Raw genomic sequence first — 15,635 nt, 5'->3', positions numbered from 1 at the left:
ACCAGGAGGGGAAAAGGCAGGTGACAGCTGTCAGGAGTGTCGAACTCAAACACTCCTATCCAAGCTCTCACACACTTGCTCCTTCACCCGTTATTTTAGGATGGTTCTTAACTTGGGGTTCTTAACAATGGGCTTAGAGAATCCAGAACCCTCTCCAGATGTAGGAAATATAAGGTGTTTCTGTCCACATACACTGTATTTTTTCCCTTGACCCAGTCTCCATTGCTTTTATAAGATTCTCGCATAGTCAGCAACCCCAGAATGATTAAGGTCACAGCACCAAGGCACTGTTTCTTAAGGTATTCTCCCTGAGTCATCAACATCAACAACAAAAACAGTTAATACTTGTTTAAAAAATGCAACAGTGCTTCCTGGACCTCACCCCAAGTTTTTCAGCTGGACTTTCTGGGTATAGGCAGGAATCTGCATTATTAGCAGCTGTCCCAGGGAATTCTTAACTAGTAATTGCCAATCAGCCTCCATCTTTGTTATCTACAGGTGACATAATGTGAACCTCCAAGTGTGTCTTTAAATGTAGGCCCCTGAGGCTGTGAGTTCTAGAACTCTGGCCACTGTGAGCACGGAGATCATCCAGCCACATAGCAGTTTTCCCACAATAAGGACGGGGTCAGTTCTAAGGTAGCCTCCAGAGCATGCAGGACCTAGCTGGTCTTCGCTGGTCTCCTACCCCTTGGGGGCAATGAGCACAGGGAGATCCAGGAATGCCTCCTGCAGCCCTGATCCCCTAGTGTCTTCATCATCTGCCAGGTTATTTCCTGAGCCCAAGCACCCATTCTTGTGCTGCCCGAGCTACCTGTTGAACTTGGAGGCAGCTGCTGGTTATCAGTTTCAGGTAGAAAAAGACCCTTACTGGGCTATTCTGAAAGCTGTCTTGCTTATGGATACACTGGGACAAGTGTCAGCAAACTGTAGCTATAAAGAGCCAGAGAGTAAATATTTTAGGCTTTGTGGGCCATCTGGTCTTTATCTGCCATTGTAGCTCAAAGGCAGTCATAGATAATATGTAAGTGAATGGGCGTGGCCATGTCCTAATGAAGATTGGCACAAAAATGAGAAGGGGGCTAGACTGGGCAAGCCAGCCCTACTTTGCCAACTCCTGCATTGGAGCCTAAATAAATGCCCAATCATCTTCACTTTTTTATAGCAGGGATACATACAGGGGAGCAGTGATGTGAATAATCCAAAGCAAACAAAAATGTCAAGAAAAGCAGCATAAACATCAACATTCCACTCACCCGATATATGGCTTTGGAAAGCATTACACTCTTCTTGTGGCTGCTGATTTAGTTTTCTAATTACGTTTTGCTCAGGATGATATTAATACGGGCTTACACTCTCTGAGCAGATCCCACCTGGGGCTCAGGAGGTGGCTGAGGGTGAATGCAGAGAACAAAGTGAGCAAAGCTGGCCTTGTATTAAAATTAGACACAGGTAATTGAGAAAAGACTGTCTATAATCTGCCAGTGGGAATGAGAGATGCCTTGTGAGTGGCTGAGTGTTTATTAAATTTGAAAATGGCATCTCTTGCCTTCATTTACCTGGTTCCCAAAGGCCTGTGCTCAAGCAGGTGTAAGTCATGAGGGTGGGGCGGCCTCCACTGAGCTAGAAAGGACCATTGCACATTCTAGAGCAGGGAACACGTGGTGGTGGAGAGGATGAACATTTATTGATTGTCTATTATGTGTTAGGCACATTGTGCACTGGTTTACAGATAACAGCTGATATTTTTTGGGCACTTGTTCTTTACTAATTATTTTACATGAATTGTATCACTTAAACTTCCCAGGGGCCCACAAATTAAGTACTATTATTGTGCTCTTTTTACAGAGTACTTGGGTTAAGTAACTTTCTCAAAGTTACAGAATCATTTAAAACATGCATTTGGACTCAATAGGGCACATTTTTAAACATTATGTTAGATTGCTCCCAAACTGTCTATTTCATAGAAAACCTCTTCTTAGGGAGATACCATTAGCTGCACTTCATAAGTGAGAACATAAGTGACTTTCCCACAGCTATACACAGAGTCAGGGGCAGCGCCAGATCCGGGTCTGTCTGACTCCAAGGTCCATATTCCCTTCACTACCACCTGCCACTTGGGGGCCCGGGTGGGGTCATTCACCCACCTAAATCTCCATGTTCTCTCCTGCCAAATTGAGATACTAGTGTCTGTCCCGTCTCATTCATAGGACTGATAGTCATTTCAAATAATAATCCTATACTTTCAAAATGATGTACATTAAAAATAATAAAGCACTGAATAATTATAGCTTATTGATTAGAGATATGAGCTTTGAAGTCTGATAAATCTGGATTCAGGTTCTGAATCTGCCACTTTCCAGCTGGGTGTCCTTGACCAAGTTCCTGAGTCTCTCTTGTTTTAAGTGTTTTTATCTGAACAGTTGGTATAATAATAATGATGATGATAATAATAATAATAATAATAATAATAATACCACCTATCCCACAAGATTGTTGTGAGGATAAAATGAGACCCTATGGCAGGATGACACCTAAAGACCAAAATTGTGTCATCCCTTCTTAATTTCATATTAGTTAGAAAAATTGAAGAATACAGAGGTATTAGAGTAAGGGACCAAGGACTCTGGAAATACAACTACAACAGAGAAAGAGTGGCTAGAGGCAAAGTCACACCTTTGCCTCCTGATTGGATGGCTCCTTTCTTCTTGTTCTAGATGCATCTATAGCTGTGGTCACATGAATATGTTGGCAGACTCCATCATACTCTATTAAAATAATTTCCCTGGGCTCTACTGGGGGATCCACTTGCATTAATTTGGAAAAATGTACAGAAAGTCTAGGTATACAGCATTTGCAGCAAACTGTGGAATGAGTGCGGAAGCCCAGACTTGGTTTCCCAATACTGGGGGAAAAAAAAGAGGCTATAGACCCAAGTGCCTTGCCTCCTAGTAACTAGCTGGCAGCCTACCCAGACACAAACAAAAGAGATCAGGGATTCCTGTTGACTTATGCAGTCTTTGTCAAAGGTAAAGTAATTGGTCTGAAGACAGAGACCCTGACCTGCAGAGTGTGTTCCAAAGTCTCCTTGCATTGTATTTATAGCACTCCACCCCTATAGAAACAAGATGGTGGTTTGCTTCCCAGGTCAGCTCTTATATGACTGAACTGAGAAACAGTGGCCCTAGAGAAGTAAGCACATCATTAGAACTAACATTAGAGTTTTCAGCCTTTGTTTCTGTGGGGAAATGCATTTAATATTACATAGCAAGACAGAGACATGCAGGTGCAGGGAAGAACTGAATCACCAACTGCAGCAATATCAGCCACTGAGTGCTATGCTTTAGGGAGGCAGGGAAATTACAGAATCAGAGAGCCTGAGATAATACTTAAGAAAACATTAAACAGATGTGAGGCACTTTTGTTATTGCTGCTGTAATGGTGATGATGATGGAGATTATTGGTGACAAGGGCTAAGACACTGACCTTCCACTGCAAACATGGAAGCCACTGCCACCCTGTGTGTTTTGAGAAGAGGTGAGGGGAACAGTAATGTGGGATATGCTTCTCCTTCTTGAGTACTTGGGAAGAATTCCCCGTACATAAATCCTTTGGTAGCACTGCTGTTGGGAGATGAGCATTTTCCTCAAATGCAGACCACAATTATATCATGGAATACTGACTATGTGCCGGGCATTGTAATTTATATTTATTGTTTTGAGCACTTAGAACTCTGAAAGGTAAATATGACCACTCCTATTTTACTGATTAGGCAATTTAGACCGCATTAGGGTTACTAACTGGCCCAAAGCCACATAAATTATAAGTGACTGAGTTGGTATTAGAGCCCATGACACTTGACTCCAATACAATCCTTTTTCTATTGCATCATAACCCTCTTTCACTAGCCTTTCTCCATTATGTTTTCTTTCTCTATGGGTCAGTTGGAAGAGCCATTTGTCCTGTGCTAAATTAGAGACTGCTGAGTTGTGCTGAAACCTAGTTCCCTTTGACCGATATTCAAGTGTCATCATATGGCCCCCCACACACTCTATTCTGTCAAAGAGCTTGAGGAAACGATTGCAACATGAGTGTGTTTTATGATAGTCCCTGGTGAAATTAGTGGCCCTGGATAATGTTTCAGGATAATCCTTTAGGTCATTGTTCTATACCCACTTCCTTTACCAGCTGTCAAGGTAGTTCATATCAAATTCTTCTTAATGGGAGGATCCATTTCTACCTCCAATTTGCCCAACCAATAGATACACATGCATGTTTTCACACTGTTTTCAAATGATTCCTTATCAATTAGCCCTTTTGGTTCCCCTTATAATGAAGGAGAAATAAATCCACACATGGAAAGTGAAAAAGATGCAGTTGATAATGCATGGACTATGTCACTTCTGCCTCTGTCTGCAATGTGCTTCCTCTGGTTTTGAAAATTCACAGAAAAAAAAATCAATCAATAAACCAATAAAATGGACACCTCATTTCCTCCTAACCCAGAATCCCACAGTTTCTAAAATTATTTCCCTGGATGCAAAGAAAGTAGACATGTCTCTCTATAAGAGCATTTGCATAACCAATTCTAGTTTATGCACCTGCTATTCTAGCAGTGCTCCTATTTACCCCATTTTTCTATAGAGAAAAACATGTTCTGTTCAGAACAGGGTTCTGGTCTGCCTGGAGGCACATGACATCAACTTCTCCCAGTATGATTGCCATTTTAGCCTCAGTTTGATGTAGTTCTCTGTTTCTTGTGCTCTTCTGTTCTTAGGCAACATGTCTCGTATTGAAATATTTTTGTTGTTGCTTGTTTTGTTTTAGTGTGGTGCATTTGTTACAACTGATGAGCCAATAATGATATGTTACTATTAACTAAATCCATAGTTTGCATTAGAATTCACTTTTTGTGTTGTACATTTTATGGGTTTTGACAAATGTATAATGACGTGTGTTCACCAATTACAGTATCATACAGAATAATTTCACTGCTCTAAAAATCCCCTATGCTCTACCTGTTCATCTCTCACTCCTTGTCCCTGAGACCTGGCAATCACTGATCTTTATATTGTGTCCATAGTTTTGCCTTTTCTGGAGTTTTATATAGTTGGAATCATACATTATGTAGCCTTTTCAGATTGCCTTTGAAACCATAGTTTTACTTTACAAACAGTAAAACTAGCTCTCAAATTCACTAGGAATGGTTTACCCATTTGCACTAATTTTGCAAGCTTCCTGGACAAGGCAGCATGGAGAGTACTGATTTTGCTGCTACTACCAATTTCTGGGTCGTTCCAAGAATGTTCTGAAAGGTGAAGTGGTTTGGTATGGAGAGTTGAGTTAATAATTTTCCCCAGTTCCATGATCATTGGCTCACTCAAAGACTCTCATTCTTATTTGATTGATTTTCAAATTAACCCATCCATCCATCCATCCATCCATCCATCCATCCATCCATCCATCCATCTATCCACCGACTCATCTACCCACCCACCCACCCACTGCATTTCATTCTAATCCTATTGTACTGTCCAATCCCACCACCCTAATGTGTTGGATAGGAATCTCTGAATTTTATGTACTCTTGTAAAATATAGAGTTATTGTGTGAATGTTTTACATTTACTTAAATGGCACTGTGCTAATGGCCTCATTCTGTTTTTATATTCTCTAGCTGTAACTGGTAAACAACCTAGTTTGTTGCTTCTTCCCGCTAAATAGTATCCAGATGAACATCCTCCCCACTGGTTTACTGGTTCCTCAATGATGGGCACCTACACTCTTACCAATCCAAACCCCCGCCAGCCATGTGGTGATGAATAATTCAGAAATTTTAACATTTTTTGAGTTAGAAACCCATGAACAGTCATTCATTGTTCTTGACTCAAAACTAACTTTTTGGGGAAGGACCCAGAACCTTCCTTTAACAAATTCAAGTAACAGATTCCAATCTATAAGGGCTTAAGAAAAAAATGGAATATTTTACTCAGGATTTTATGGCAAGACAAATGTAAGGATGGGCCCTAATTCCTTGCCTGTCCTCTCAAGGCTCCCTCACAACAGCTCTATCTTGGTCTCTTCCCTCTCTCATACCCCCCAATATTTACATCTGTTTTCAAATGTGAAGTGATTTAGGCTCTGGACTCCCCCAGTAAACCTCTACATTCCTCCGCGTTACCTACAAACAAAAGATCCTATTAGGGACTGTCTCCTTTCTAGAGTATATGTGTTGGGGGATGGGATTACACACGGGATCACAGTTATGATTCTTACATGCTGTATGCTTTAGCTTCTTTCTTGCAATAATACAAATACACTAAAAAATTTAAAATGTAATGAACACACAATTAAAAAGGATCAGCATACTGAACACTTATTATTTGCTACTTTTGTCATGCTTTATATAAATCAGCATAGACTCCTCTCTAATCAGCCCAATGAGGAAAACGATATTAATTTCATCTCCTATGTGTACTCTGTTTGTAAATATTTATTATGTGGCAAGCACCTCTATGTTCTGGTGATTTTCATGTGATATTTTATTTAATCCTTAGATTAGACCTTTGAAATTTTTTTAAAACCTGTTTTGTAGGGGCGCCTGGATGGCTCAGTCGGTTAAGCATCTGACTTCGGGTCAGGTCATGATCTCGCGGTCCGCGGGTTCGAGCCCCGTGTCGGGCTCTGTGCTGACAGCTCAGAGCCTGGAGCCTGCTTCAGATTCTGTGTCTCCCTTTCTCTGCTCCTCCCCCCATTCATGCTCTATCTCTCTCTGTCTCTCAAAAATAAATAAACGTTAAAAAAAATTAAAAAAAAACATTTTGTAAATGAAGAGCCTTAGTCCCAGACTGGTGACATACTTTCCCAATCGTGGAAGCACTGTGCCAGAAAGAAGTTGGCCTTCAGACTTGCCTGGGTCTCCTTCACTGCTTAGTGGTTAAAAAGTTTAAAGTAGAATAATCCGTGCAGCAGTGAGGGAAAACATCCCATCCCCCTTTGATACTTGGTAGAATTTAGAACCCAACAGACACAGATTTTGAGAGCCAAAGAGTACCTTCACCTTATACCAGTGGGATGTTATTGGTAATCTGGGCAAGAAAATTCTTTCTTGGGGGAAAAAAAATAAAGCAAACAAAATTCTTCCTTGGGCAATACTGTTTCTAGCATTAGTTGACATTTAGTATCCCTGGAAGCTGCCCACAAAATGCTAATAAGACTCTTAATTTACTATTACGGTTCAATATATCCTCACAGTTCCAAACCCCACCTCTCCTGTGTTCAGATGAAGAAGCTTGCTCTCAGGGAGATGGAATCACTGCGTCACACAGGATTTCAACTCTGGCTTCTCTTTAGATTCACTCTCTGGTACTTTACAAAAATACCCGTGCCCTGACCCTGTCTCCTACCACATACATTGGAATATCTAGGGGTTAGAGCCAGGACCACCATCTTTTAAGAGCTGGCAGGTGGTTGAAATGACTTGCAAAGTGGTTAAGACACTGGGCTTTGGTGCCATCCTTTCTAGGTTCAAATCCCAGCTCTTCCATTTACTAGCTGTGCAACTTTGGACAAGTTGCATCATATCTGGCTGCCTAAGCTTTAAAATATTAGTGGTATTTAATTCACAGAATTGTTGTCAGGATTACATGAATTAATATGTGGAAAAGTGGTTAGCAAAGAGTAATAAAATGTCAGCTCTTATTATTATTATTACCGTTATTATTATCATAATAGATCCCGAGTCTCTTTATCTTTTTACTGATGCTCCTTCCCCTAAGATTTCACATATTTTTGGTGGTTTGCCACCACTACAACCCTTGGATGTGCAAATTGAGCCCGAATTGCACATGGAGAATAGGAGGAAGGAGCAAGTATGAAAGGGTCTCCATTAGGTACAGAAGATGGAGCAGGTAAGTCCTTCAGGTATTGAATTTCTTTGGATATTACCAGCCTTCTCCAGTGGGACAGAGGGCTCAGTGAATGGCCCTGCAAGGAAGAAAGGTTATTGACATCCATTTGAATGGGGTTGCTTTGTGAAGGACACAGCCTGGTAGCAGGGAAAGAAAGAGGGGCTTGGAAGTCAGACCAGGCCTCAAATTGTGGCTCTCTGCATCTTCCTAGCTGCATCTCCTAACATACCTAGTACATGTTACCTAAACTCCTTGAGTCTCAGTTTCTTTGGTGGAAATAAAACAACCTGCAATGCAGTATTATTGCAAGGATAAAATAAGGGAGTGTGTAATGCTCTTGGCATAGAGAAACTGCTTACTGACATTAGTTCCTTCCCTTCAAATGCTTCTTGGAAGCTGTTCCCACACGCTTCTCACTCTTTTCCTAGCCACCCTGGAGGCTTAAAAACAGAGGAGAGTTAAAGCATGCCATGCTGGACTAAGAAATGCTCAAGGATTCAAGTGGCTTAGGAGAACTGTTTAAGAGATAATGACACTCTCCCAGATACCAAGAGGGAAAAAAACAGGGAGAAAAAATTTGCATAACTCATAAAAGCAATTTTGCTTCATTTACTTGTTAAACTCAATTATTCATTCCACTGCCAGTTTTTAACTGGGCCCACTCTGTGCAATATTATGGGCTATAGTCTGGAGAGAATAGAAAAGAATTTTTGACTTCAGCTCTGGAGCTTAAGCAAAATTCTTGGAAGACGCCATCACATTGGACATAGAGCTTAGAACTCAGAGTGTGCCAATGCCCAGGCCTTTGTGGGTGGGTCTAAATTTTATGTTGAAGAACAGCCTGAAACTGGAATGAAGCAAAGAGCATAAAAAGAAATAATAACAGCTTGAATCCTTGATGTTTGTTTTCCAAATCCCTTTGTCGTATAATATCCTATTTGATCCCAAAATAGTTCTAAGGACACAGCAATTATCATCTTCACGTTACAGAGAAGATACTGACACTCCAAGAAGTTAAACTTATTTGCCCTGGTCATGCAGGACTACCAAGTAACTTCAGATTGAACATCAAATTTAAGATATCTGACTTTTTAAAAATGTTTATTTATTCTTGAGAGAGAGAGAGAGAGCACGAGCGAGCAAGGGAGAGGCAGACGGAGGGAGACACAGAATCCGAAGCAGGCTCTAAGCTGTCAGCACAGAGCCCGACGTGGGGCTCAAACCCACAAACTGCGAGATCATGACCTGAGCTGAAGTCAGATCCTCAACTGACTGAGCCACCCAGGCACCCCAAGATATCTGACCTTAAACCGTACTACTGGTATTCCTGAGCTTTATAAAACTGCATGAGTTGTGTCAGACACACTTTTTGTTTTATCCACCGAGTAACCCATGCCCCTAGGAACCATGGTGCCCATTCCTATTGTCATTGGACACACCTGAAGTCTGTCATTGACCAGCCCACATTCAGGAGCTTTATAAAATTGAGCTTTGTAAAACTGCATGGATAATGTGAAGACATTAATACCACTCATAAATATTTTCCCATTTATCCTCTGAAAAGATGGGAAAACTGCACTTTCCTGGCTCTTGAAGGCATGACCACGTGACTTGCGTTAGCAAATAAAATGTGGGCAAAATGATATGTGTCATATCTAGGTAAAAGTACTTAACTGCCAGTGAGAGATTCTAGACCAGGAGGCAGCAAACTATGGCCTATAAGCCAAATCCAACCCACTACATGTTTTTGTAAATTAAATTTTATTGAACATAGCCACACTCATTTTTTTTATATATTATCTATGGCTGTTTTCATGCTATAAAAGACAGAGTTGCATAGTTGTGACAGAGATTTCAAGGTCCGAAAAAGCAAAAATATTTTCTTTCTGGCCCTTTAAGAAAAAGTTTACCAACTTCTGTTCTAGAGAGTTCTTCCCTGCCAGGTCACCTGAAGAGTCTAAGTCTCCCAACAATACAGGTATTAGGTGGCAGAGACTCCTTCAAACTAGATTGCTAGGCTGCTGCATGAATAACAGTAGCCCTAGAGAGTTGTCTGGACCCATTACAGACTTTCACATGTGTTAAAAATAAGCCTTTGTTGTTTTAGGCAACTGAAATTTTGGACTTTTTTTTTTTTCACCTTGACATAATCTGGCCTCATCTGACTGATATACAAGTTAGTGAATGCTGGGGATAAAGGAAAAAATACACTGATTAAACTCTGTTAGGGTCAGGATGCATTGAAAAAGTTGGATATTTGGTGATGGAAATGGACATGGTAGGGGCGGATGGGTGTTCCTGCTTTTGGGACTGGCACATCCTGTGATTTTGAAATAGAAACTTCTGGGCCAGAGATTGTGGGTAAGTCTGCATTGTTGATAACTCTGCGTACCAGGTTTAAGGTCAAGGAAGTTTCCAGGTGAAACTCATGGATTAGAAATAGTCATGTTTCTGGGGCGCCTGGGTGGCTCAGCTGGTTAAGTGTCCAACTTCAGCTCAGGTCATGGTCTCACAGTTCGTGAGTTCAAACCCCACAGCCCTGTGCTGTTAGTACGATCCACTTCCGATCCTCTGTCCCCCCTCTTTCTGCCCCTCCTCCACTAGTTCTCTCCATCCCCCTCAAAAAAAGAATTAAAAAAGAGAGAAAGAAATAGTCATGTTTCCCTAAAAAGTTTTGTAAGTCAAGTTTCTGCATTTTGAGTGTTGATGCATTCAAGACAAGATGGGCTCCTGGTTACGAGCTGTTATGTGAAGTAACCACTCTGCAGGAATGTTCTGCTTCTCAAGATCAACTATCTAACCTCTTACAATGGCTGATGTTCAACACTGAGTGACAGATTAATCCAGGTTGAGGCTAATGTATCTTTGTTGGAAGACAAGGTTTAGTTGGTATTTGCATGTGATTCTAGGTTCCAGTGCAAACTAAATAGGGGCTGGCTGCATTAGTGGTTTTCGAATTCATGCAAGTGAGTAAAAAGGTTCACTCGACAAAGAAATGAGCATTTCTTTGACTTTTAAGTTCAACAAATCTCCAACTCACAGGAATTTCTGTCAGGATACTAGAAGTGGATTTTTATACAATTTGAAGTAAACTCATCAGTTTTCCAGGGACACAGAGCACTTGGATGGAAGAATGATTTTAGATAATAATGTGTCCTGTCCTATTGCATGTAACATGCTTAGAACTAAAAGGCCAAGGGTAAGGTGATTTAGACACAAGATCCTGAATGTGAGCTGGTCAACAACAGACTTCAGGTGTGTTCAACGACAGTAGGAATGGGCACCATGGTTCCTAGGGGCATGGGTACTCAGTAAATAAAACAAAAAGTGTGTCTGACACAACTCACAGTGGCCCTCTCCTGGGGGCATTCAAAATATCTACCTTCTCTAACATACACTTCCAGACATTTTCCTGCCTCTAAGGTTGGTCTTAGAAAGGTATGGTCTCAGAAAGTACAGAATAGTTAAGAGGAGGGAGAGGATGTGAGTATATTCAGTGGATAAGGCATAGATGAGGAGATATAAACAGGTGGAGGAATAAAATTGGCTCCAAGTGGATCTTGAAGAAAGGTTGCTATTAATCAGTAAAAACAGTGGTGACAGGGACCCTGAACAACCTAGTTAAGACACCCCACAGACAACAGTCCTTCCCTCCATACCTACACTGGTTTATAAAGAGAGAAACCACTCCTCACTACCAACATCCTAGAAATGAGAAAGAAAATAGCTCACTAACTAATTGTTTATAACATACTACAATCTTATCTTCGTCTTAATAACTGAGAACAGCAGAGAATCAAGTAACTATCTTGTGTTACTCTTCTTTACAGAAAAATCATTAATAAACATTTCAGAAGACATGGAGAAATAAGACTCTGGATACTACCAGGGAAGACAACTAGAGATGCAAATTCTTGCCGAGAGAATAGTTGGGATATCTTGTAAATACCGTGGCCTTGTTAACACTCTATTAAACTCAGTTTGATACCAACGGAGGGCTGCTTTTCTTCTTCTCTAATTAGGGTCATCTTCCTAATTATTATAGAACATCACAAATACCCCCTTTGGGTCAACAGAATGTTCTCCCTACTTTCTTATATTTTATTAATCCACTTTCTTCTGTGCCTGTTCTGAGAATCTAAAATTAGATCATGCATTTGAACTTGGAGACTGCTGGTATCAGACCATAACTGCTGAAGCCAAGTGGCGAGCAGCCTCAGGATGGTGGAATGAGGAGACCAAGGGCTTCTCACAGCATCTATTTGTCTCATGATTCACAAGACAATTCTTGAACTGCTCTGATTTGGGAGGGGCAGGTTCATGTGGGAGAGAGTAAGCACACTTTGCTGCATACTTAATTTCATTAAAAAATGGGAAGCCAAACACACAGCAAAGGGGATGAGAGTCAGGAGGAAAGATCTGGTTTCTATGGCAACTGGAGGAGCACACGCATCATCACAGTGAGAGGTCTGAACTGGGGCAGGAGTGCTGACAGCTTCACCTAAGGCCTGTTCCCATGTTTTCCCTTACCTGGTGGGACCTTTATCAGTTGCCATCTCCCTAAAGTCTTGGCATGAATGGGTATCATGTACCCTCCTGCTAACAGTTAGGGATGGCCTGCCAATATCACGCAGATTTTAATCCTACAGAAGGAGACAGAAGATACACATTTTCTTCAGATTACTTACCAACTCAAGCATCTGGATTAGAGTCCCGGACTGTCACCCCTGTGACCCTGGGGATCCCTCTCCTCATTCTCAGCTCCTAAATGCTTACACACACACACACACACACAGTGTCTCCACTCTGTGTACGTCTATAAACAGCTGCACCCAAATGCATCACCCTCGCAGGCATATCTTTTGGTGTTCCCCACAGGAAGTACACAATTCCTCACAGGGAAACCTTTTCAGGCCTCAGCCCATTACATCATAAAATCACCTTTTTGCAGCAGATTCTTTAAGTCAGCAACCTCAATCCAGGCTGCACTTAGAATCACCTATGGTAGTTTAAAAAAATGTTCTGATGCTCAGATTCACCTCTAGATTTGACTCAGTATGGTGCCTAAGCATCAGTAGTTTTCAAACACGTCCCCCCAGTGTGATTCTAATGTGTAGCCAGAGTAGAGTACATTATAGTAATTCAATCAGGGTCAATGTACTTATCACTATCTGTGTGCTGGGCACTGGGTTGTATTTTAGAGATCTGAAGATGAATAGGGCAGAGTTCCCAGTCCACTGGTGGAAGACAGACATAGAGACAAATAAGTACATGAAGTGTTTGTTGTGTGGGTCCTAGGCTGGTCTGTACGAGTTAAGTGGGGGAATGTGAGCGCTTGGTTCTATTTAGAGAGGGTCAAGAAAAACATTATAGAAGAGAGGATGATGCCAGACATCAATATGAACAGATGGATAGAGGAACAGTTTGACAAAAGGCACAGAGGACATAATATGAAAACTAGAGAAGTTGTTACCACTGACATGCAGGGTTTTGTGAGTAGAGATGAATCTGGATTTGTGAAATGTAAAACACATCAGAAGAAAAGATGCAGGTTAAAGTATGGACATAGAAATGAATTAAAAAATATAAAACAAAACAAAAAAAAAACAAAAAAACCAACACAAGAGATATATGGAAATGGTATAAAGGTATAACATGAATGTAACTGGAATCCCAAAAAGGAGAAACAGAGGAGTGGGGAATAAGCAACATTTGAAGAGGTGATGGCTGAGATTTAAGAAATTGATTTAAAAAACAACAACAAAAAAAAACCCCAAAAAACAAAAAACAAGCCACAGATTCAAATACTATGAATCCCACCCAGAATAAATACAAAGAAAATAAATCTAGATCTATCTGAGGAAAACTGTGGAGAGAGAAAAATGGGAAAAAAAATATTACAAACCAGCCAGGGGAAAATAAATATCTTCTTCAAATGAGTAAAAATAAAACAGGTAGCTTATTCAACAGAAAACAAACAAACAACAACAGCAACAAAAACATAAGCCAGAAGTGATACATGCCACGAGTTAAAAGAAAATAACTGTCTAACAGACTCCCCTAAAAATAATAATAAAGCTCTTCAGAGAGAAGGAAAATGACTCTAGATGGAAGCACAGAAATGCAAAATGTAGGAAGAACAATAGAAAAGGCAAATAAATGAGTGAAAACTAATAGTGTAAAACAAAAGTAACACATATCATAGAATTTCAAAAATACATTGAATCAAAACACACCAATAAAAGCACATAAGTTGGAAGGGGCTAGGTAAATGGCGTTAATATATTTAAAGTTTTTATATCGTTTGGAAAGTAGTACTAATTTACGTTGGATATTTAAAAATCAAGGCTATTTGCTGCAAAATGAAGATAAACACTAAAAGAATAGTAAAAGAAGGGGGCGCCTGGGTCACTCAGTTGGTCGAGCATCCTACTTTGGCTCAGGTCATAATCCCGCAGTTTCTGAGTTTCGGCCCCACATCGGGCTCTGGGCTGACAGCTCAGAGCCTGGAGCCTGCTTCGGATTCTGTGTCTCCCTCTCTCTCTCTGCCCCTTCCCTGCTCATGCTCTGTCTCTCTTTCTCTCTCAAAAATAAACATTAAAAAAATTAAAAAAATAAAAGAATAGTAAAAGAAGGAGTACGCTTGCAAGCTGAAGTGGAGAGCAGGCTAAAAAATTAAAAATCCATGAGTAGACATGAAAAAAAAAAGGAAGGGAAAAATATATGACATGCAACAGATAGATGATAAATTTAAACTCAAATGTATCTGTATTATATTAATTCTGAACTAAGTTTTTCAGTTTTAAAAGACAATACGATCAGAATGAATGAGAAAAATAGAATGGTATGTGGCTTGTAAGAGAAACATCTTAAATACAAGGATTGAAAGGTTTGAGAGTAAAAAGAAAAACTCCACCCCTAGATGTTGATTTAAGAAAAATGAAAACATTTATTCACATAAAGCCTTGAACAAGAACGTCCATCATGTTTTATTCATAATAGCCCCAAACCAGAAATGGTTCAGATGCCTATCAATAGAAGAATCAATGAAGAACTATGAACGCACAATGGTATACCTCTCAGCAATAAAAAAGAACAAACAACTGATACATGTAATAAAAAAAGAATAAGTCTCTAAAACATTATGTTAAAGAAAACAGACATGAAAAAATAAAAGAAAAATATATGATTATTTCAGTAGATGCAAAGCACTCCATAAAATTCAACACCCATTCATGAAAAAACTTATAGTGGACTAAGAATAAAGGGAAATATCTTTAATATGACAAAGAACATCTATAATAACTTATTACATATTTAAAGGACATATAAGGAAAACTTGCCATCTGAGATGCTAAGCAAGACAAAGATATTTACATTTATGGAAGTCCTGGACAGCTAAGAAAGGTAAGAGAATAAATGTATTAGACTCAGAGAATAACAAATTAAATGGTTTGATTATGTATGTAGAAAATACAAAAGAATTACTAACTACTATATTAAATTAGTGAATTTTGCACAAGCAGTCAGAAAATGAAGTCCAAAACATAGCACTAGTCATGACAGTATTAACAAGGTCAAATAATAGGGCAAATCTGAAAAAGGTGAGTAAGAATTCGATGCAGAATGCTATATACAGTTTTGCTAACAGAAAATAAAGATATAAATGAAGGAAGGATATACATTTTCATGGATTAGAATATTCAATATTGTAATGACATCAATT

General features: G+C 39.9%; 1 long non-coding RNA gene across 1 annotated transcript; it reads left to right on the top strand.

Annotated features, from left to right (window-relative positions):
- Nucleotides 1-626: 626 nt before the first annotated feature.
- On the top strand, nt 627-11,900 carry LOC131497676 (uncharacterized). The gene is made up of 2 exons (XR_009255078.1): nt 627-853; nt 11,740-11,900. It is a non-coding gene; the product is annotated as an uncharacterized LOC131497676 (long non-coding RNA).
- Nucleotides 11,901-15,635: the final 3,735 nt, after the last annotated feature.

The sequence above is a fragment of the Neofelis nebulosa genome, chromosome 16 (assembly GCF_028018385.1).
Source record: "Neofelis nebulosa isolate mNeoNeb1 chromosome 16, mNeoNeb1.pri, whole genome shotgun sequence".
Lineage (NCBI taxonomy): Eukaryota > Metazoa > Chordata > Mammalia > Carnivora > Felidae > Neofelis > Neofelis nebulosa.
Note: the sequence above shows the minus strand (reverse complement) of the source record. Positions and strands in the feature narration are given on the sequence as shown.